The sequence below is a fragment of the Bos taurus genome, chromosome 21 (genome assembly GCF_002263795.3).
Source record: "Bos taurus isolate L1 Dominette 01449 registration number 42190680 breed Hereford chromosome 21, ARS-UCD2.0, whole genome shotgun sequence".
Taxonomy (NCBI): domain Eukaryota; kingdom Metazoa; phylum Chordata; class Mammalia; order Artiodactyla; family Bovidae; genus Bos; species Bos taurus.
Genome location: NC_037348.1, coordinates 55,972,700 through 55,994,847, shown reverse-complemented (window position 1 = coordinate 55,994,847; position 22,148 = coordinate 55,972,700). Strand labels below are relative to the sequence as shown.

The following is a 22,148-nucleotide window of genomic DNA, read 5'->3' as shown; positions in this document are numbered from 1 at the left end:
AAATGAGCAAAACTTTACTAAAGACCAGAGCAGGAATAATGTGGAACAGAAAAGCATAAAATTGGATCCTAGAACTCAGCGCTCCAATGGTTCCTGGGCTGGATCATGCTAAGTCTTCTCCTGGCCCTTCCTTCCACCTTAGGCCCTAGTGTAGGGCCACAGCCTGTCTTTCCCTGCATGGGAGGTGGGGGTGGGGGCTTTGGATTCTTCACTCCAGACCTAGGATCTGTACTCTCAGCCTTCTCTGGGCTCCACCTAGGTCTTAGTCTCTTTCCTAAACAACTTAATCATCTCCCCATAAACTTCTACCCTCAGGGAAGATAACCTATTACACAGTCATGTCTCAAACTTCTCTATGCAGAATAGAATTCTGCTATTACTTTTGCAAAACCAAAGGCCCATTAGTGTATTCCCCTAAAATATGAATCAGAAGAATGCTGGCAGCCTTAGCAGATGATGTTTCCTGTCTCTTTAGCCATCAGGATTTCAACAATACCAGGGTGCACTCTCAGTCAGAGGCCCCCATTAGATGGAGCTCTGCAGACCCAGACTCTACAAATTGTAACTGGAGACCTGGCCAGTGAGGCTTAGAGCTGAGGTGGGACCACTGACCTGAGAAGTCAAGGATGGACAGGGACTATGAGCACATTACAATGGCCCTGATGCCACCCCAGCAGGAGCACAGACACATAGGTGGGGACTCCCCACCAGAATAACAAAAGGACATCAGGACAGCCCCCACCCCAGCTACTCCTGGCCAAAGACTTTACTACATCCTGCATAGGCAGCATTGCAAGTTAACCCCTGATCACCGAACTCCACACTTAGGGTTTTACTGTTCAGTGTACAATTTAGAGTCAATTTCTACAGTATGTGTTCCATGCTTTACAACTAATACTCCTAAAAGAATCAAACTCAACATGTTTAAGGAAATACACCAGACACAATAAACACTTGGGGCCCTAGCTGGAAAGGACTATTGTTACTGAATTCTAATCTGGCTGCTTATTGCTCAAAAATCAATACTGGACAGGCAAGTGTTGGTAGAAACGGGAAATGTTGCTTTTAATCTGAAAGCCTGCAATCTGGGGAGAAGGTGGACTAGTGTCCTCAAAGCCAACACTCAAGATGCTGCTCAGGATTGAAAGTTTTTAAAGGGAAAAGAGAAAGTAATTTCAGTTAATCATTGAGATAAGGGATCAGACTCATAAGACATCTCCCACTGCTTGAAGGCTCACCACCTCCTGTGATCTTTCTTTAGATGCTATCTCATTGACGCAGTTTGTTCTCAAGATTACTCAAAGGGAAGCTGGGAAATGATCAGGTCATCTGTTAATCATTCTTCATGTTTACTTCTTTGATTAGGGAAGAACCAAGAGCTTAGGCAAGGTATCGTGTGAGTAAAAGATCTGAAAGGTGTGCTTGGGTCAGAGATGAGTAGAATGTTGTGAGTGCCTGGTTTAAGGTTACTTACAATATAGTTTTGCTAAAGCGACAAGACAAAAGGGGCCTCTTGCAGAGAGCTCTTTCTTGCAAATAACTGCTTACACCACCACACCTAGATGAGCCAATGCAAGACACTGTACTGATTTAATATGTGAATGTAATGGGATGTGGTCAGTGACTCTGCTTTGGATTTTCTTGGGGCATGTATGGTGGGAGGTGGTACGAGAGATAAGGACAAGCTGATGAGTTGTCCAGGACTCGTTGAGTGATCTAAGCCCTGGAAGGTCCTGACTCACTCAGCCCTGGGCTCTGGGAATGTGGTTGCCCTCCTATGCAAGAAGGCTAGAGTCTGGCTCCAGAGTTGGGGGTGAACAGATGGGGAGGAGGTGGGAGATGTGTCAGGCTCCACGGTGGGGTCTTGGGACGTGTAGGGGTGAGGAAAAGGGAGGGGAAGAGGAGCGGTGATGGTGATAAATGTAAGTTTTGAGGGATCTTTTGCCTAAATAAATGAAATGCTGTTTGAAAAAGAGAGCATTTCCGAGGTATAAATATTTTGTCAGTGGTAGTGATGAGTAAACCTTTAGTGAACCCTTGAACTTTGTAATGTACACCACCCATTTGTACATTTTCTGTTTCTTAATTAACCAGAGGGATTATTCAGGGCCCTCTATGTCTGCCTGGCCGTTCATTGCTCACTGGCATCCCCATTAGTGATTGGTCAGAAGACCAATTAATTATTTGATAATAAAATGTTATTATTTGATAATAAAATTAATTGTGTACAGTTCCAGAACACACGGGTGGCCTAAAAAAGCTGGAGTGAGGAGGCTGGATTCAAGGCCTCCTAGAACTTGGGAATAAAAGCAAAAACTGGGAACCCCAGAGAACAGTTTTCCTTAGTCCTCATCACTTGCATGACCCCCACATCCCCAGAAGGTGAGCATGCAGTGATCCAGGACTGCGTGGAGCACATTGTTCACCCAGGGCCAGTGTTTATTTGCACGACTCTTGTGGAAGGAAACCAGGACCCTCAGGGAGCTCCTCCCTAGAACCAGGTGGGACCATCTGGTACCCACCTCCCACACCTGTAATAGGCATGGTCACCCTTATGGCAGGGTGATGCCCATCAGCTTCTGGATCATCTGGGCATGAGTGCCATGGAAGAGCAGCCTGTCCACCTCTGTGCCCAGGGTGCTCGAGAATCTGCTCCAGACTCCATGCTGCACGAGGATGCCCGGCAGTTTTTCTTCCTGGAAAAAAAAAAAATGGGACAGAGATAAAAGTAGTGGAGGAGGAGAAAAAAATGGGGAAAAAAACCCCACAACATACATTACAAGTGGAAAAAGAGCATTTGACTTGCCATGGTCTCTTTTTTAAAAAATAAAACTGGGTAAAAATGCTAATGCCACTGGAAGACTCATAGCGAAAAATCAATGTGTCCTACATCCCAGATCCACTCCCCAGAGCTGCCGCTTTGAACGGTTTGGGCTGTTTCTTCATGCAACTAAATAGTATGCTTTTTCTGGAAATCTCCGTTTTCTTGACACTATAGATTCATTTCTGCAGGGGCAGCATGCCCGCTTCCTGCCAAGCCAGCCCTGCCCAGCTTTGCATTATCTGCCAATGGCTTTGGTGCCAGGATGGCTCCTGTTCCTCCTGTAACCCCACTGTTAGCCTCCAATGGGGGATGGACCAGGTCCCACTGCCGTCGCCTTCTAGGTATTACCTCCATGTGACTGAGGGAGCAGAACCATGGAGAAAAGGCAGCCCCATCCTGGGCCCAGCAGGGAGAATGGTTTGCAATCAGCCAGCTCTGACTTAGGTCTTTCCTGGCAGAGGTGTCAACCTCTCTCTGCCTCAGTGTCCTCATCTGTATAATGGGGAGGTGGATGATAATAATAATGCCTCCTTGGAGGGTTGTTGTGAGGATTAAATGAGATAATGCAAGTAAAGCACCTCACATGGTCCTTGGCACACAGTAGGTGCTCACAAAATGAGGTGGATTATTGTCGGCAGGGCTGGGGCCCCTGGCCTTCTGCCCAGAGCTTTATTCCTTTTACTTATTTGCTGAGTTTTTTTAAAGTGATTTGCTTTGCTTCCTTCTACCTCTTTCCAAAAACAAGGTCCCAGAGAACCACTTGTCTAAGTTATTAACATGTCTGTCCCTGTTAAATAGTTCAGGTTCCCCCGAGAAAGGAGGATCTCAGGTGGAGACACAGGAGAGAGATGCCTGAGGGGAAGAAATCAAGTACACCCTTCTTCTCCTCTACAAACAAAGGAAGGGGACAAAGGGATCTAGAACAGGAAGATCAGGACATACAGGAGGAGGGGGCTCATCTTCCCAATCAGGCATTTGCACATTCATTCCATCGCCCATCAAAGTTTTACTGAGCACCTGTGTGCCAGGCCCTGAAGCAGGGATACAGTGGTGAATGGGATACAGCCCCTGCCCCATCACCTTGCTCCCAGAGGCATCACATGCTAGATGAGTGATCAGGCAAGCACAGTGCGTGGGGATCATGGAACACAGCAGGGGCACCCAACCCAATTTATTGGAGTGGCTCAAGAAAGACTTTCTGGATGAGGGACAGCTAGCACCACAGGTAACAAAAGCAGGAGTGAGTCAAGCCAGGGGCCATGGAGGCCACTCACTGAACACTTTTCTTTTTAAAGATTTTTATTTATTGATTTATTTGGCTGTGCCGGATCTTAACTGTGGCATGCAGGATCTAGTCCCCAGACCAGGGATCAAATCCTGGGTCCCCTGAAGCAGGAGCGTGGAGTCTCAGCCACTGGACCACCAGAGAAGTCCCATGAAAACTTTTCAAAACAGGAGGCAAGTGTTGGCAAATGTCACTCGGGACCTGTCTCTACTCACAACCGGCCTGAGAACCTGCATGTCCATTCTTCCCAAGGGACCAAGGTGGGAGGGAGGCCCAAAAGCATTTCCGGGCAAGCCCTTTGTCCAAGAGCCCCTTCCCAGGGGTACCCGGCCCAGAGTCGCATTTTCCATCATTTGTGTGGACTTTATTCTCCCATTTCTCTTCTCCATTGGATCATATTTGCTCTTTACATGTCAGTGCTTCTGGGACCATGGGACCATTTCCTCCCACACCCTGCCTGCCCTCACCATTCACATCCTTCTGGTCCAGAGAGGGCCCTGGGGATCCTCAGGGTGCATGCAATCAGTCAACAGTTCAGGAACTGGCTGGCACTCAGCCTCTAAGAGCTGTGGGGACTAGCTGAACCAACCATGATGGCCTGCAAATTCCCGGGAATCCCCGAATGACCACACCATCTTCAAGAGGCCCTGCCAAGAGCGGGTGGGTGCGTGGAGGAGGAGAACTGACCAGGGAGTGGCCGGAGGCAGAGAGCTTGGGGGCCTCCACACCAGTCCAGACTGAGACAGAGGGACGGGAGTGGGGGGACAGAGGACTCAAGTGGGCAGAGTAGACTGGATCTAGGGCCTGGTTAATTGTGGGTGGGGGATGAGGCTCCGGGATGACTTTTGGGCTTAGAGGTTGAGTACGTGGGTGGTCACTATTGATTCAGGCTTGGAGCATAACGGGCTGATGCTCATGGTTAGGTGATATTGCTGTTCAGAGTCGGGTGGAGAGAAGGGAGAGAGGGGCCTCCTGGGAAGCTGAACTGTTCTACATTGTGACCTTGCTGGTGGCTGCACAGGTGCATATGTGTGTAAAAATTCACCCACTGTACACTTAAGGTCATGCACGTTGTTAGTTATATCTCAATTTTTTTAAAAAAAGATTTAAAGTAGAGTGGGATGAAAGTGCTGGAAGAGAATGAGAGCCAGAGGCCACATTCCTGTCTTTCTGCATCATCCATCCATCCATTATCCATTCATCCATCAGGCTATTCATCTATCCATTCATCCAGCTAGCCAGCTCACCTGCAGTCTGTCCATCTATCCATCCATCCATCCTGCCTTCCTTTCTTAGTCCTTCCTGTAAGGCATCATCAATCAGCTCTTGGTTCCTGACAAGCTCTGGGAAATGCCCTCTGACCATTTGTTTTGCCCTCAAGTAAAACCCCTGGGGCACAGCCAAGGGCCAGAGGGAGCAGGGTGTGCCCTGGATAGTGGTGGCCACCTACCTCGGGCTCTTCAACATGGTACCCATTCCTGTTGCAGTCACGATAAGATCCCCTGAGTATGGGAGGGCCTTCTTATAAGCAACGCAAGAAGAGAGATGAGAGACATTCTTCTGCACCTAACCAGCCAAGCTTCTCCAAAGCTCAGGCCACAGCTCTGTCTGGCATCTCTTGATGACCCTGTGGTCCCCACGGAGTGACCCCCAGAACTCCAGTATGACGTCTCCAGTTATCCCCTGCACTGCTTCATGTCTCTGCACCTTCGCTTCTGTGTGTCTTGCTGTTGAAAGGTCCTTCCTACCCTTCCTCACCTGACTCTTACATCCTACTCACTCTCCAAGACCCAGTTTAGAGCCACCTCTTAGAGGCAGGCTTGCTTGAGCTCTCGGAACGAGTCAAGCACCCATTCTCTGTGTCCTCACAAGCAGCGTGCATACTTCTACCCCAGCTCCTGAAATCACCTCCCCTCGTGGACCCTGAGTTCTGTACCCCTCCAACATTGTCTCCAGAGCAAGCCCAGGCCTGGCCCAGAGAAAGGGTTATATGAAACTGTGTTTGTAATTTTGCTATAATGATGTTCCCTTTTCTTTTCAAGGGTGGTGCATTATTAATATATTTATGAAAGACTGGGTGGAAATGTGGAAGGAGAATTTCCATCCCCAGAGGATAAGTGTGGGGCTGTGTGAGCTTGCTTGGCTGGGTTCAGTCTTTTGTGTCTGTGTGAATCAGAAACCATGTGCGAGATGGCTCTCTGAGTGCTTTTTTCCAGTTCCGATCCAGGAAGTGCAGAGAAAGCAGAGAAGGCTCCCTGGGCCCCTTTAGAGCAGAGCATTTCCCCTGAAAATGTCACTTCAGCTGCCTGACTCCTCCACCCCGCACCCTGGCACTGCCAGGAACTGGAAACTTCTGCATCTCATTGGGAAGGACCCAGAGTATGGAGTCAAAGATCCAGACCCAGATCTCTGCTCTGTTTCTTAGTTGGGTGGCTTTGAGCATGCCACCTTCCCTCTCTGTGCCTCAGCCCCTCCTCTGTAAAATGGGGATAACAAGCCAGTCCAGGGAGATGTTGGAGAGAAATCGGGGCAGGTGTAGCAGGGAGGGGCTTCCCCAGTGGTCCAGTGGTAAAGAATCCCCTGCCAATGCAGGAGACCAAGGAGACGCAGGTTCCATCCCTGTGTCGGGAAGATCCCCTGGAGGAGGGCATGGAAACCCACTCCAGTATTCTTGCCTGGGAAATTCCATGGACAGAGGAGTCTGGTGGGCTGCAGTCCATAGGGCTGCAAACAGGACAAGACTCAAGCGACTTAGCATGCACACACACACAGGAGGGAGAGAGAGGGAGTAAAAAGCAGGCGGAAGGAAAAAGTGAGCAGAAAAGGTACAAGACAGTGTACAGGCAGGACAGGAAGGAGGCAGCGAGGGCCTCTGGATGCTAACACTTCTCACTGGTGAGGGGCTCCGGGGCCTCAGCTGCTGGCTGGAGGACCTGCAAAGCACCAGCCCATCCCCGCTGCTGTTCCAGGCTCCACGCTCAGGAACCTTCCTGCCTCCTGATTTGCCTTCCCATCTCCACACACCAGCCTCTTCCACGACCCTAGGAACCAACCTTCTAGTCCAGGGTCTCAAAGGGTGGTCCCCGAGGCAGAAGAGGCAGCAACGTTACCTGGGAACTTGTCAGAGATGCAGACTCTCCAGGCCAACTCAGATTGCCTGAATCAGGAACCCTGATCGCCACCTGCCCCCTACCCTGGGTGGCTTAAGATGCCCCTGGGGCGATTCTGATGCCTCTAGAGTTGGAAGAATCACCGCTCTAATAAAGCACTGTATTCCTTCGTTCAAAAAGGATTTACCAAGCACCAGGTTTCCCTCCAATGGTTGCTGGGGAAAGCAGATAAGAAAGACCTGGTTCCTGATTTCCAGGAGTGCAGGTCCCTGGCTTACGGCTTGAAATACCATGTCCACTCTTCATCCAGGGGAAAAGTTGCATCCACGAGAGTGGTTTGCTGGGCTATGATACCTTAGTGAGAGATGGGAGGGCCCGAGTCCAGTTCTGCTCCCCAGGGGGTCTGAAGGGCCCAGTCTCTTTCCCAGGTAACGCCTGTGGACCTCACACGAGCTCGGGAAGTACAGGTCAAGGCATAATGACCTCCCAGGTTAGAATCATCTGGAACAAAAGAAGATTTCATCATAGGATTGGAAAGGTCATATAGCTTGCCTTAGAGGAAGAAATTTTCCTCTACTCTTCTAGGCGCTCCTGACTGGTTTAACAATTAAACTGATCTGCGATAGAGTAACAGGAGAAAAATCAAACAAAAGTTTAATAAGACGTATACACGGGAGAAAGCCGGGAGAACTGAAAATGAGGGCTGAACCAAAAACCGCTGAAGCCCTCACCTTACATACAACACCACCTTCAGCTAAAGAAAAATGGATCTTGGGGAGCATTGGTTTGGGACCAAAGAAATGACCAAAGACCTAATAAAAACAATATAGGAAACTGTTTTGATAAAACATAAAGTCACTTCTTTTTAGACAGGCTACTCAAAAGTAAAGAAAAACATTTTATTAATTCTTTGTCAAAAGCAGACTTTTGTCTTTTTAACACAGAGAGGAAACAGAATTCTAATTTTGTATCAGCTTACCTTTAAAAATGTTTATTATTTTATTTTATTTTTAGCTGCACTGGGTCTTCGTTGCTGCACGGGCTTTCTCTGCGGAGAGCAGGGGTTACTCTCTAGTTGCGGTGCACGGGCTTCTCATCGCAGCGGCTTCTCTTGCTGCACAGGCTAGAGCCTCAGTCTAGAGACTGAGGGCTTCAGTAGCTGTGGCACGTGGGCTTAGCTGCCCCATGGCATGTGGGATCTTCCCGGATCAGGACTCCCATCCCTGTCCCCTGCATTGACAGGCAGATTTTTAGCCACTGGACCACCAGGGAAGTCCGATTAAATATACTCTAATCTTAGCCAGTCCTGATCACACAGAGAACTCTTTTCTCATGGTTCCTTTCCCATAAACTTTCTATAACTCCCTTTCCCTGCCCCCCCACCCCCAATATTCAGACTTTATCCTATGCTTTCCCTCTTTTTTTAACCTTTTTACTTTATTTTCCCTTAACAAAATGCATTCCCACTCATACTTTAAAAATTTTTTCCTTACATATGAAGATGTTTTCCTTATTTATTTTAGTAGTTTTATGGTACATATGGGGCTTCCCTGGTGGCTCAGACAATAAGGAATCTGCCTGCAATGGAGGAGACTTGAGTTTAATCCCTGGGTCGGGAAGATCCCCGGGAGAAGGGAATGGCAACCCACTCCAGTATTCTTACCAGGAGAATTCCACAAAGGAGCCTGGCAGGCTCCAGTCCATGAGGTCACTAAGAGTCAGACATGACTGAGCAACTAACTTTTGTTTTACTTTTTTTTTTATAGTATATTAATTAGAATTCTTAACTTTTGAAAGTGAAAGTGTAAGTCACTCAGTTGTGTCTGACTCTTTGTGACCCCATGGACTATGGCCTGCCAGGCTCCTCTGTCCATGGGATTCTCCAGGTAAGAATACTCCAGTGAATTGTCATTTCCTTCTCCAGGGGATCTTCCTGACCCAGGGATTGAACCCAGGTCTCCTGCATTGCAGGCAGATTCTTTGACCATCTGAGCCACCAGGGAAGCCTTAGAAACCTTAATTTCTTGTGAAAACAAAGAAGTAAGCAATTGTAAACTGTTATACCAGCATTTTAAAGTACACTTCATAATGTATAATGTATTTTTGCATGTATTATTAGAAATAATCTGTTTCTAGAAACATACATTTCCTCATAGCATAATTTCCCATTTTCTCAATGTGGTATAAGCCATGTTTCTAGTAGACCCAAACATCTTCAGGTGTTTGTAATAAGAAGACAAGCTCGAGGGGCCTGAGGGTGGGGATTGTCTGGGTGACCCAACCAAAGAACTAATCCAGGGTGGAGGCCAGAAACAAAGGATGCTGAACGTATCTTCACATCCTTACTTGCCATCTGTACATCTTCTTTGGTGAAAATTGGGCCATTTATTTTATTATTGGTGAGTTCTAAGAGTTCTTTGTATATTTTGGGTTACAGTCTTTCATCAAAAACATCTTTTGTAAATGTTTTCTTCCAGTCTATGCCTTGTCTTCTCGTCCTCTTGACATGGTCCTTTGCAGAGCAGAAGTTTTCAATTTTTTCCCTTCAGTTTTATTGACGGGTAGTTGACATTGTTGTTGTTTAGTTGCTAACTTGTGTCTGACTCTTTGTAACCCTACGGACCATAGCCCACCAGCCTCCTCTGTCCATGGAATTCTCCAGGCATGAACATTGGAGGGGGTTGCCATGCCCTCCTCTAGGGAGGAATTGACTGCGTCTCTTACTTACGTCTCCTGCATTGGTAGGCAGTTTCTTTACCGCTAGTGCTACCTGGGAAGCCCCCCAGCAGGCTAGGCACTGGTGAAATAATTTCTTCTGAGGGCAGGCTTTGTTCAGAAAAGAGTGCTCAGGTGCGTTTCAAGTGGCTCCTTCCCCCTCCTCTACCTAAAGCGTGAGGGGACTTTTCTCTAGTATTCAGCATGGACCTGGCAGAGTCCCTGGAGGTAATGCTCCTGGAAGTGTGGGAACCCCCTGTGACTAGGTCCTCCTGGACCTTCTAACTCTCAGACTTGCCCACACAAAGCTTCCAGCAATCTGTTGATTACAGTTCAGGTTTTCTTACCCAGGCACTGGTCCCCTCAGAGGTTTCTGCTCATCTCTGGGGCTGTTTTTGATGATGAAAAGGGAGAGGGCTGTTCTCAGGTATCAGTCAAAATTCCTGAAACTTGTGAAGCCATCAAAGAGGAAGGGTGGGGCCTGGAAGGACCCGGACACAGGAAAGGTTGGCCCTGATGGGAAGGACAGCTGCTGGGAGGGGAGGGGCAACGGGGGCAGAAGAAAGCGGAAGCAGAACCGGAGCCTCTTGCATCCTCCAAACATTTGCTGCATTGTTCTCTTCCTTTCCATCACACGGGAAACACAAATAAAAGCAGAGATGACCCCTCCTCAGAGAGGCTTTCCTGATCACTGATCTAAAGTGGCTTGTCTCTCCTCTACCTGTAGCTCTCATCTCTGTTTAGGACAATGTGTGTGTGTGTGTGTGTGTGTGTGTGTGTGTGTTAGTTGCTCAGTTGTGTCTGACTCTTTGTGACCCTATGGATTGTAGCCCACCAGGTTCTTCTGGATCTTCCCCACCCAGGATAGAACCTGGGTCTCCCGCATTGCAGGCAGATTCTTTACCGTCTGAGCCACCAGGGAAACCCGTTCAGCACACTCTGGTGTATTTGTTTGTTAGGGTTCATTGTCCATCTCCCAACACTAGAGCAGATGCTCTGTGGAGCAGGGAGCTGCTCCTGCTCAGCACACAGAGCACACAGAGCAACGCCTAGCATACAGTATATGGTTGTTGAACAACTGAATGAGAGGCCAGAGGCTAAGAACCAGGTCCCCTTCTCCTCTGGTGCCTCAAGACCCCACTCATGGAGGAGATGAGTTTCTGGCTAGACAGGCTCCAAGCCAGGTCCCTCCCCCTGGGCAGCCTTGCCTGACTGGCTGACCATCTGAGCACTTAGCTGTGATGACCGCAAAGTCAGCCTCCATATCACAGGCGAGGATGTCCCCATTTCGTATGTGCCTCTTCACGGCCTCCTTGACTTTGTCCATCCCAAGCTTGTTGCCTTTGTCGTTGACTCCTGGAGGGAAGGGAACCAAGTCAGGAAACAGGATTAGGCAAAATGAAGGGTGGTTGTGGGGCAGGGCAGCTCCTACCCGCGTGCCTCAGGGTGAGAAAAGGGGTTGACTTGGATACATTTCAGACAACCAGGAGATGCTGTACTTCTTCCGGTATTCTAGAAACTTCTCTAGTTAACTAAAGACAAGTTGAAGGCTCAGTGACAACCTAGAGGGGTGGAATTGTTGCAGTGGAAAAGAAAAACGAGGAATGAGTTTTCTCTTTCCCTGTCCTGAGAACAAAAAGGATAAAGAGAGAGTGAGTGAGCAGGACTGAACAGTCCTGGTTTTGGGTTTTTTTCCAACTTTAACTGCTCCTAACTCTGCATGTCTGTAACTAAGTTTGCTTTTCTGTCCCCTAACTCTGTAGGAGCTACATTTTGCACCTATTTTTCCTTTGACTCTATGCTAGATACATCTTGCCTCTGATGTTTCCCCTTACAACACCCTTCCCCTTGTAGTTACGTATCAGAAAGAAGGCCACAGAGCCACCGGACTGCCAGACTCAATTACTGGGTTACTGATTCCAGCCTATGACTGTCTTCGAAACAATGCAGGAGAAGGAAACCAAGATCCTAACACCTTGGCTGCTCATCACCAACTCCTGACTGCGAGGCCTCATCTTATATCAGCCCCTAGACTCCTCATGGGGGTGGGGGCACAGTTCTGGAGGCATGAGCCTACTGGGTTCCCCTCTCCACCAGCTGAGAACTAAAGCCACCTTTCTATTCCCTCCAAACTCTGTCTCCGTGATTTTTACTTGTTTTCGGTGGGCAGAGAAAGCCAAGATTTGGGCCAGTAACAGGATGGGGTAGGAGGTGGGAGGGAGGTTCAGGAGGGAGGGGACATATACATATACCTATTCCAAATAGGAAAAGGAGTTCTTCAAGGCTGTATATTGTCACCCTGTTTATTTAACTTATATGCAGAGTACATCATGAGAAACGCTGGACTGGAAGAAACACAAGCTGGAATCAAGATTGCCGGGAGAAATATCAATAACCTCAGACATGCAGATGACACCACCCTTACGGCAGAAAGTGAAGAGGAACTCAAAAGCCTCTTGATGAAAGTGAAAGTGGAGAGTGAAAAAGTTGGCTTAAAGCTCAACATTCAGAAAACGAAGATCATGGCATCCAGTCCCACCACTTCATGGGAAATAGATGGGGAAACAGTGGAAACAGTGTCAGACTTTATTTCTGGGGGCTCCAAAATCACTGCAGATGGTGACTGCAGCCATGAAATTAAAAGACGCTTACTCCTTGGAAGGAAAGTTATGACCAACCTAGATAGCATATTCAAAAGCAGAGACATTACTTTGCCAACAAAGGTGTGTCTAGTCAAGGCTATGTTTTTTCCTGTGGTCATGTATGGATGTGAGAGTTGGACTGTGAAGAAGGCTGAGCGATGAAGAATTGATGCTTTTGAACTGTGGTGTTGGAGAAGACTCTTGAGAGTCCCTTGGACTGCAAGGAGATCCAACCAGTCCATTCTGAAGGAGATCAGCCCTGGGATTTCTTTGGAAGGAATGATGCTAAAGCTGAAACTCCAGTACTTTGGCCACCTCATGTGAAGAGTTGACTCATTGGAAAAGACTCTGGTGCTGGGAGGGATTGGGGGCAAGAGGAGAAGGGGACAACAGAGGATGAGATGGCTGGATGGCATCACTGACTCGATGGACGTGAGTCTGGGTGAACTCCGGGAGTTGGTGATGGACAGGGAGGCCTGGCATGCTGCAATTCATGAGGTCGCAAAGAGTTGGACATGACTGAGTGACTGATCTGATCTGATGGCTGATTCATGGTGATGTACAGCAGAAAGCAACATAGTAATGTAAAGCAATTGTCCTTCAATTAAAAATTAAACAAAAACAAGTTGATGGACTACCCTGGTGGTCCAGTGGTTAAGAATCCACCCGAATGCAGGCAACGTGGGTTCGATCCCTGATCTGGGAAGATTCCACATGCCTTGGGGCAACTAAGTGCTCGTGTCAGAGCTTCTAAGCCTGAGCACCAACTACTGAAGCCTGCACCACTAGAGCCTGCGCTCAGTAACAAGAAGCCACTGAATGAGAAACCCACACACTGTTAACTGGAGAGTAGCCCCTGCTCACCGCAACTAAATAAAGCCCGCACACGGCAACAAAGACCCTAGCTTAGCCAAAAATAAGTACATTAATTAATTAATAGAAAATGAGTAGAGGTTTAGAGGAGAAGGCAATAGCAGCCCACTCCAGTGCTCTTGCCTGGAAAATCCCATGGACAGAGGAGCCTAGTGGGCTGCAATCCATGGGGTCACTAAGAGTCGGACACAACTGAGCGGCTTCACTTTCACTTTTCACTTTCCTGCATTGGAGAAGGAAATGGCAACCCACTCCAGTGTTCTTGCCTGGAGAATCCCAGGGCCGGCAGGGCCTGGTGGGCTGCCGTCTATGGGGTCACACAGAGTTGGACACGACTGAAGTGACTTAGCAGCAGAGGTTTGGAACTCAACAGTGTGGCTGTGTCCCCTTTTAGAGCACATTCTCCAGTCACAGATGGAGTGCCCTCTATGCTGAAAGTGCCAGGTCCATGGGAGATGGTGACACCCAGGACTTGGTCTCCTTTCCAGTGGCTCCTGAACAGGGTGTGGCCGCAAGACCCTGAGTCCCATTAGTTTGACCAGACAGCATTCCATTTGTAGACGGGAATTGGCATAGGTTGTTAAAGTCAATTCTGTAATTAAAAGGCTTCTGTCTCAAGTATGTGAAATGTATGTGTGTCAGTTAATTTTAATTTACACCAGATGGGCGCCTGGTTAATATGTAAAGTAGCCTAATCAGAAATTCACACCCCACGGGTGGCCGGTTAGCATTTGAAAGAGACCACAATTGAAAGACCCATCTGATAGGCACCAGAAGGTTTGTTAATTAGCATAATAAATGCTAGAATAAATATGTCAGAATAAGTAAGTGCTAGAAATTATTTAATGCATTGGTGAAATAAATGGTGTTCAAGATAGGTGAACTGGCTAAAAATAATTATTGGCTAAACATAATTGGCTAAAAATAATTACCAGGCAATGCCACTTTTGCCAGAAAATGAAAAAATCTATTAATAACAAGCCCTGTAGCCTGTACCCTTTCAGGTGGCGCCCTACGAACACCATCTGGTCCTGCGTCCAGGTATTTCTGGAGGATTTTGTAGACTAGAAGTCAGCTCATCCTGCCTCCAGAAGGTGGTTACAGCTGCCTCTAGCTAACCATTCACCAAGGTGCTTGTGGCTCAGATGGTAAGGAATCTGCCCACAATGAAGCAGCCTGGGTTCAATTCTGGGTTGAGAAGATCCCCTGGCGAAGGGAATGGCAACCCACTCCAGTATTCTTGCCTGGAAACTTCTATGGATGAAGGAGCCTGGCGAGCTACAGTCGATGGGCTCAGAGTCGGACACGACTAAACACACAGATCCAGTATAAATTCAAAATGCACCCTTCCTGGTTACACCAGTGCCTCAAGGACAGATGGTCTGCCCCCCACACCCCCTCCCACCCCCCAGCCTACAGAATGCTGTAGGATGGTCTTTGTGTCTGTTTCTACAACTATGTGGAAGAACCACCAGAGGCGAGATTTCACTGTGTGACGGTGGAGAGAGGTCTGGAGCCAACTCACCGGGGGCTTCAGAGACCTGGTGCCTTGTGCTCGTTGTGAATGACCAGTCGCCTCAGGTCCACACCCTGAGGAATTTTCTCAGAACAGTTTTCTAGATCCACGACAGCCCACTGAATGAAAGAAAATAACGACACAGCATTGCTAGCTTGTCTGTTTCTGTCTCTGCCCTTCAGCATCTTAAATTCATCTTGCTCACTCCTGAGGTCTGTCCCGTCGGTGCCCTTGATCTCCTCACTTCACGGGGTCTCTGAGAAGGACAGGGCCCAGGTAGTGAGTGGGAGGTGGGTGTCCTGATTCTCAGTTGAGTGCGATTCCACGACAAGGCAACTGCCTGTGGGGCTGAGGAATCAGGGTGTTGATGGAGCGGAGGAGAGAGAGGAGCACCCCAGGAGGGGTAGTGGGCCGAGCAGGAGGCTGGGCAGCTACAGGAGGGGCCGGGGATCCTGAGGCCAAGAGAAGGGTCCACAAAGTCAGTAGCTTGAGAACACCAACAGCCGGCTCCATCTGCTTCCTCCAGGATCTTGGGGGCCTCAGTAGCGGGGAATCGCACAGGTCCAGGTTGGACCCTCTGGGCCCCTTCCAATGCAGAATCTCCTTCCCCCCATCCTACCCTGGGAGGCTTCCCCACAGGCCTCAGGTCCTCATCCACCCAGCCCCGAGAGGCAGGAAAGGAGGAAGCCAGTTTCACTGTGGGCGCCACACCCAAGGCCTCTTCTGGGAAAGACCTGGGAGATTGGCAGAAATTCTCTACGCAGCCAGGAAGGCTTTCATTGTCTCATCAAAACCTCAAAAAGCCAAAGGCAACTAATGAGTCTGGGAAACACTCAGAACTGTTTGAAAGCAGAGAACAAGTAAATATGGACGACAAACACGCCTTAATTGCCCCCACAGGCTGATATCCCCCCAGGGGAGGCACGCTGGTGTTCCAGTTCCATCAAGCCTTTCAGAAATTCATAAAGGTAACCTGATCCCCTGAAGTATGTCCGGTGAGACCCTGGGAGTCTGACCTCTACTCCTAATTAACTAGGGAACCTCGAGACACCACCCTAGACCTCACTTTCGGAAACTATACCTTCCTTGCTGCTGCTGCTGCTGCTAAGTCGCTTCAGTCGTGTCCGACTCTGTGCAACCCCATAGACGGCAGCCCACATGGCTCCCCCATCCCTGCGATTCTCCAGGCAAGAACACTGGAGAGGGTTGCCATTTCCTTCTCCAATGCATGAAAGTGAAAAGTGAAAGTGAAGTCTCTCAGTCGTGCCCGACTCTTAGTGACCCCATGGACTAAAGCCCACCAGGCTCCTCTGTCCATGGGATCTTCCAGGCAAGAATACTGGAGTGGACCTTCCTTACCTACAGATTTATGTGTTTATTTACTTTGTTAAATAAGTATTTGAAGATTTTTTTGATGTGGACCATTTTTAAAATTCTTATTGAATTTGTTACAATATCGTTTCTCTTTCACATTTTGGTTTTCTGGCCATGAGGCATGTGGGGTTTTAGCTCCCCAACCAGGGATCAAACTCACACCCTCTGCATTGAAAGGCAAAGTCTTAACCATTGGACCACCAGGGAAGTCCCATATAGGTTTTAAAAGTGGATTAAGCAATATAATTTTTATGAATCCTCTTTGAATACTATAAAATTCTATATAAACACAAATGATCACATTATTACATTATTAGCTATCAAAATATCACACTGATCAGAAATTTAAAATATACTTAAAAATAATCTACTTCATAAGATGACACAGAACACATATGGTGCATTCATCTTATATGACTGAAATAATATGCCAGGCCTTGATTTTAGTAGTCATTATTATTAGTTTTGATGTTTTAGAGTTGGACAAATAGAATATTCTTGGTTAGACGTCATTTCCCTTTCCTACTCTTGTAAACACTGGATTTCAGAGTCGTTATTGCCTATACCGACCAGAATAAACAAAGACCATTTCTGGAGTGGAAAACAATGGTCCCATATAACTCCTTCCTGTCATTTGTTCAATAGTCAATAAAAAAGGCATTTCGTGCTGACATTTTCTTGTGGAATTTTCAGTGCTCCTTGCTTGCCAGTTGACGAGATTCCAGGAATCTTGTGTGCACCAAGGAAAAGGTCATCAATAGGGTCCCCCAAGAGCTCGACGTTCCTCTTCCTCGAGCTGTAGCAGTGGCAGCCCTTTCCGCATGCTCGATCACCACCAGATGGTCAAACCTGCCAGGGGTCGAGGGCACAGGGTCCTTGTGGAGAGCCAGGTGCCTGGCAGGATCACACTTTCCTGTGTTTGTGCGCGAAGGACCCTTCTTTCTTTTTTTATTCCTGCAGAACTTGGTTGAACGTCCACTGTGTGCCAGCGCCTGTGCTGGGGGCTACCCTATCAGATCAATTTGAGAAATGGAATCAGAATCTTCAGCGCTGTGTTAGAGTCAGAGGCTGTGAGAGCAGGGAGGCCGGCGGCCGGGTCACCGTGGTGGATGCTGCTGGTAGCCCACCCAAGTCTCTGTTAACCAGCAGGGCAGCCAAAACCCAGTGGGGCGAGTGCTGGCTGCTACTGGCCCATTGTTGGCCTCTTCCAGGATCTTGTTTGCTTTACAGACACAAAACAGACTAAATTATCTCAGTCATGTCTGACTCTTTGTGACCTTATGGACTGTAGCCCGCCAGGCTCCTCTGTCCATGGAATTCTCCAGGCAAGAATACTGGAGTTGGTTGCCATGCCTTACTCTAGGGGATCTTCCTGACCCAAGGATCAAATCTGCATCTCTTACATCGCCCAAATTGGCAGGCAGTTTCTCTATTACTAGTGCAACCTGGGAAGCCCTCAAAACAGACTAAAAAGGAACTGAAATGGAAGACAGATGACTGTAACACAAGATAAACTTTTTTAGACGAGAGAGAGAAAGAAGGGGCACAGATGCGACAGGGGTTAAGAAAGTGGGTTGTGGAATCAGATTGTGTAGGTTTTAGGTCCTGATGCTGCTGGCCTTGGGTGAGTAGTTAAACCCTTGAACCCTCAGTTTCTGCATCGGTCAGATGACCTAACAATAGGACCTGCCTCATACAGTGTCGGAAGGGTTAAGTGAGAAAAAGTATGAGCGCATAGCCCTCCACACCTACCCAGGGCTCAGTGTTAGTGGTGGTGGCTTCTATCACAATTAGGAGAAATACTGTTTTAATCATCTAAGAACATGAAAATTACACTTTTATATCTCTTTAAATACCCCCATGATGGAATTCTTTAATACCTTAACTGCTATGGAAAACAGCACAGAGATTACTCAAACAACCCATATGATCCAACATTTCCACTCCTGTGTACAGATGTACAGATGCCAGAGTATTCTTTGAAACCCCAAAGAATTGAAAGCTGAGTTTCAAAGAAGTATTTATGCACCTGTGGCAGCATGATTTACATTAAGCAGAAGGTGGATGCTACCCACGTGTACACTGATGGATGAACAAATAAGCAGAATCGGTCTGTACATACAAAGGACCATTATTCAGCCTTTAATAGGAAGGAAATTCTGACATGTCATTCAGTTCAGTTCAGTTCAGTCACTCAGTCATGTCCAACTCTTTGCCACCCCATGGACTGCAGCACACCATGCTTCCCTGTCCATCACCAACTCCCAGAGCTTGCTCAAACTCATGTCCATCGAGTCAGTATGCCATCCAACCATCTCATCCTCTGTTGTTCCCTTCTCCTCCTGCCGTCAATATTTCCCAACACCAGGGTCTTTTCCAAGGAGTCAGTTATTTGCATCAGGTGGCCAAAGTATTGGAGCTTCAGCTACAGCATCAGTCCTTCCTATGACTATTCAGACTGATTTCCTTTAGGATTGACTGTTTGGATCTCCTTACAATCCAAGGAACTCTTAACAGTCTTCCCCAACACCACAGTTCAAAAGCATCAATTCTTCAGTGCTCATCTTTCTTTATAGTCCAACTCTCACATCCATACAAGACTACTGGAAAAACCATAGCTTTGACTAGATGGACCTTTGTTGGCAAAGTAATGTCTCTGCTATTTAATATGCTGTCTAGGCTGGTCATAGCTTTTCTTCTAAGGAGCAAGCATCTTTTAATTTCATGGCTGCAGTCACCATCTGCAGTGATTTTGGAGTCCAAGAAAATCTGTCACTGTTTCCATTGTTTCCTATCTATTTGCCATGAGGTGATGGGACCAGATGCCATCTGCTTTTTGATTGGTGAAAGTTTTAAGCCAGCTTTTTCATTCTCATCAAGAGGCTCTTCAGTTCCTCTTCGCTTTCTGCCATAAGCATGGTGTCATCTGCATGTCTAAGTTCTGGCAGTCTTGATTCCAGCTTGTGCTTCATCCAGTCCAGCATTTTGCATGATGTATTCTTCATGTAAGTTAAATAAGCAGATTGACAATATACAACCTTGACACTCTCCTTTCCCAATTTGGAACCAGTCTGTTCTTCCATGTCTGGTTCTAACTGTTGCTTCTTGACCTGCATACAGCTTTCCCAGGAGGCAGGTAAGGTGTAATATGCATGAATTTTGAGGATATTTTGCTAAGTGAAATAAGCGAGTCACCAAAGGACAAACACTGAATGATTTCACTTACATGGGAGACTAAAACAGTCAAATTCTGAGACACAAAGTAGGTTGGTGGTTGCCAGGGACTGGCAGGAGCGGGGTTATTCCTTAATGGGGACAGAGCTCCAGTTTGGGAAGATGGAAAAGTTCAAGAGATGGATGGTGGTGATAGTTCACAACAATGTGAATATACCTTATTATCACTGAACCACACACTAAAAAATGGTTACAAATTTACATTATGCATGTTTCATTAGTAACACAATAAAAAAAGTCTGAACTCTGAGTGCCTTTTTCTGGATATGTTTAAAAGAACAAAATTGGGCTTCCCTGGTGGTGGGCCAGTGGTAAAGAATCCACCTTCCAATTGCGGGGACACAGGTTCTATCCCTGGTCCAGGAAGATCCCACATGCCGCAAGACACTCTGCCCGTGAGCCGCAACTGCTGGACCCAGGAGCCTCAACTACTGAAGCCTGGGCACCTGAGCCCGTGCTCCACTGCAGTGAAAAGCCCCTGCACCGCAACTGGAGAGTAGCCTCCAGTCCCTGTGACTACCAAAGGCTCTTGAGCAACGAAGACCCAGAACAGCACTAAAAAATACAAAAACAAAATCTACATGCCTGTCCATGTCCTTTTGTTGTGCTGGAAGATGGTGGATCACGTATGCTTAGATGGCAGGCCACTGAGTAGGTGTTACCACCTCAATGTGGTCCTGAGGCTACATGTGCAGTGTCAGAAAAGGCAGCCCCTTTTTCTGAGAAGCAGAACCAGGAAGAGGAAGGAGCTCTGATCCTGAATTCCAGCTAGATTTACATCAGTGGTGATGAAAAGGCAGTTCAGAACAAGAGCTCCAGTCGAGATGAATATATCTTCTGTTCTGGACTTTCCCTTCTGGGAACTCGTTTCATACCACGTGAAGGCGGATTGATGTTTTTAGGCCATAAGGGTCCATTTAACTACAGTGGGAAGTAATCCAGTCCTGGGAAGCCTGCTCCCTGGGAAGAGCTCATGCATCTTATCCAAAAACAGCGAAATCTTCTCTCCCCACTATCAGATCGGGCTCCCTTCCCTCCACTCTGCAAACAGAGCAAAACTGGTGTTATCTGGCATCAGGGGTCCCACCCAGGAGAATTCTCTAGTTTCTCTCTGAGTTGCCAGAGCTTTGTTTGTATGCCAACAATTTGGAGAATATAAGCATTTCTAATATACATCACGGGCTTGCCAGGTGGCACTGGTGGTAAAGAACCCACCTGCCAATGCAGGAGACATGGGTTTGGTCCCGGGGTTGAGAAGATCCCCTGAAGACGGAAATGGCAACCTGCTCCAGTATTCCTGCCTGGAAAATCCCATGGACAGAGGAGCCTGGTGGGCTATAGTCCCTGGGATTGCAAAGAGTTGGACACTAGTGAGCACATACACGCACACAGGAGAGAGCATATAATTAAGAAGTATTTTTCAAAATGTTTGACCACTGCACAGTGAAAAAATACACACACAGAGTTTCACAAGAGGGTACTTACCACTACTATACAAGCAATACAACGTTTCTGTTTCATTTTCCAAAGATGCTGGTTAACCCCCACTGAAATGATTTTACTTCTCTCTCTAATGGGTCATAACTCAGTTTGAGAAACTGATGGTCTTTTTTTAAAATAATAATTTTCATATCTTCTCACTTTATTACCAATATATGCCACCTTTCAGAGACTTGCGATTTCCAGAGATTCTCTGCAAAGCCCCTAGACACCTTGAACATCCCCGACCCCCGCTCCCCTGCTGCCTCATTGGCGAGTCTGGCCCATCAGAACCCAGGGCTCCTGGCTCTGTCCTCTCTGGAGGGCTGAGGTGTGCAGATACTTTGTTGTCAAAGTTAATAGCACCTGGGCTTCTTCACTGTCACCCATTTAAACTGGGATGAGACACACATACCTGGGTGACTTGGGGTTCCCATCTCTGCACAGAAACACCTGATCAGCTCCTACTGATCCGCTTTGGTAAGTTAACATTGGGGTCGACATCTTCAGAACGCCTTGGAAATAAAGGCAAAGCGTGGAGCCATCAGCGCTAGTGCTGCATTTGGGGAACTCATGCTGGCTTTTCAAGAACTTCTTCAGAAAGCATCATTACCATTACTGAATGACGTCAACCTGTAGAATACTTTACTAGGTAAGCCAAAATTTGACACGGAGAATACTTAAGTTTACTTTTCTTGTTGTTCAGTCGCTCAGTTGTGTCTGACTCTGCGACCCCCATGGACTGCAGCACGCCAGGCTTCCCTGACCTTCAATATCTCCTGAGTTTGCTCAAACTCATCTCCATTGAACTGATGATTCTATCCAAGCATCTTACTCTCTGTTGCCCCATCTCTTCCTGCCCTCAATCTTTCCCAGCATCAGGGTTTTCTTTCCAATGAGTCAGCTCATAAACATTTACTTTTAGTTCTGAGTAAACCCTAGAAGTATAATCACTCACCTAGAGCCAGACATCCTGGAATGTGAAGTCAAGTGGGCCTTAGGAAGCATCACTACGAACAAAGCTAGTGGAGGTGATGGAATTCTGGTTGAGCTATTTCAAATCCTGAAAGATGATGCTGTGAAAGTGCTGCACTCA

At 47.4% G+C, this 22,148-nt stretch overlaps 1 long non-coding RNA gene across 14 annotated transcripts in view; it reads right to left on the bottom strand.

Annotated features, from left to right (window-relative positions):
* Positions 1-1,332: 1,332 nt before the first annotated feature.
* The window catches only part of LOC132343376 (uncharacterized), a 95,015-nt gene continuing 74,199 nt past the window's right edge, over positions 1,333-22,148 (bottom strand). For 4 of the 14 annotated variants that reach the window (XR_009492192.1, XR_009492193.1, XR_009492196.1 and 1 more), the window contains 4 exons: positions 14,975-15,084; positions 8,199-11,290; positions 7,574-7,720; positions 1,333-2,696 (listed from right to left, as the gene is read on the bottom strand). This is a non-coding gene — a long non-coding RNA (uncharacterized lncRNA). Of the gene's footprint in view, positions 2,697-7,573; positions 7,721-8,198; positions 11,291-14,974; positions 15,085-20,788; positions 20,918-21,467; positions 21,568-22,148 lie in introns of all 14 variants that reach the window. The other 10 variants (XR_009492197.1, XR_009492199.1, XR_009492201.1 and 7 more) reach the window with 5 other exon arrangements.